This window comes from Nanorana parkeri, unplaced genomic scaffold, assembly GCF_000935625.1.
Source record: "Nanorana parkeri isolate BGI_ZX_2015 unplaced genomic scaffold, ASM93562v1 scaffold2165, whole genome shotgun sequence".
Classification (NCBI taxonomy): Eukaryota; Metazoa; Chordata; class Amphibia; order Anura; family Dicroglossidae; genus Nanorana; species Nanorana parkeri.
The window spans coordinates 166,588-168,374 of NW_017308433.1; the positions used below are offsets into that span (position 1 = coordinate 166,588).

At 52.7% G+C, this 1,787-nt stretch overlaps 1 protein-coding gene across 1 annotated transcript in view; it reads right to left on the reverse strand.

The window, feature by feature from the left end:
* The window catches only part of POF1B (premature ovarian failure, 1B), a gene marked incomplete at its 5' end in the record, with an annotated part of 46,693 nt that overhangs the window by 13,743 nt on the left and 31,163 nt on the right, over positions 1–1,787 (reverse strand). The window lies entirely within an intron of this gene.

Below are 1,787 nucleotides of genomic sequence, written 5' to 3' on the forward strand. Positions count from 1 at the left end.
CGGGGTGCCGTCCGTACCTCCAGAACTCATTCCCGGCATGTCGGCCGGATGGTACAGACTTTTCCTGCAAGCCACCAAATCTTCTATGTGACCCCCCAAAAAAGACCATTTTAAACCAATTCTTCCCAAATACAATCCCTGTTGCGCAATCACCCCCCAGCTATTATCCGCCGCGTGCGTGTGTGTGACACGGACTGGACCGCCAACACTGACAAACCGGATGTTTTCGCTATCAGACTAATCATGGACTACATTTCCGGGTCACCGTTCTGTTCCCGCACGGGCTCGTTCATTACTGAAAGACAAAAAAAAAGAAGAATAGAGATTATAGTTTGTAGCGCAGAACAGAAGGTACTCCCGTCTCCATCACGTATCCCAAAAATAAGAGGATGATTCTTCATTTCAGGACAGTGGGCGGAGCCATGCAAATCGTTTCTTTAGATCCCCATCAGTCTGATGTACATCCAGAACCGCTGATGTATAGTAATTCAGTATCGAGTACCGATATTTTTTTCCTGTACTCGCCGATACCGAATACCGATACCGGAAGTCACATTCAGGAAGCCAGGCGGCGTGTAATGACTCGCCACCCGGCTTCCTGATTAGCAGGGAACCTGTCCCCGTGCTTCTCGTCACTATCTGACGAGAAAGCATGGAGCCGGCTTTCTGGCCAATGATGTGGCGCCCGGCTTCCCGATTGGCTGGTAAGCCGGCTCCATGCTCCCTCCTCATGAAATGACGAGGGAGCATGAAGCCGGCTTCCTGACCAATCAGAAAGGCGGGCAGCGCGTCATTACATGGCGCCCAGCTTTCCGACTAATCAGGAAGCCGGGCGCAGTCCAGAAGACCTGCGTTCCCGAAGGGAGAATCCACGCACAAGTGTGTATAAGATTACGGGTAAGGGGTGGTGTTGGTGTGCGGCTTCCTGATAGTACAGACATGTGTAATAAACCAAAAGGGAAGGAGGGAAGCGCTACTACCGGGAAGGGATTGAGGTGGGCCGGGTCGTGGAGCAGGGTTTGTAGTGACTCACTTGATGGTGAGTCGGACCTCCCCCCCATCACCATCATGTGATTCGGAGCACCCCCACTACCAACCCAGCTCCACGGCCCGGCCCACCTCAATCCCTTCCCGGTAGTAGCGCTTCCCTCCTTCCGGGCCAATAAAGAAGTCGGGCACTGCGTCATTACATGACGCCCGGCTTCCTAATTTGTAAGCTTCCCCACCAAACAGGAAGCCGGGCAGCGCATCATTACACGCAAGTGACGAGGGAGCATGGACCGGCTTCTCAGCCAATCAGGAGTGTAGCCGGGCAACGTGTAATGACGGGCTACCCGACTTCCTGCTACCAGAAGTATCGGGCTAGGCATCGGAGCATTCGGACGAGTACTCGGTACCAATACCGATACTAGTATAGGTATCGGTGCATCCCTACTGAAGATTATAGGGCCATTTATTCCAAACTGCATGCAGATGTTTCAGGCTTTTTGCCCATCATAAGTGCAGTGTATGTAAACCATGGCTTGTACGGAGAAGGGCTTGGGAAGCAACAAGCGCTCTGCTCCACAGATGGAGGTCAGGTGTCTCCAGTGAAGGTTCTGTTATTACTCCATCATACATAGACATTGTAGACCATTGTCCTCCTCCAGCCTTGTGGTCACAGTTTGGTGAAGACCCTTTTCTGTTCCACCATGACTGTCCCCTGTGTACAGAGCCAGCTCCATAAGGACACGGTGTCACCAGTTTGGTGGAGGAACTCTAGTGTCCTGCAGGGAGCCCCAACCCCC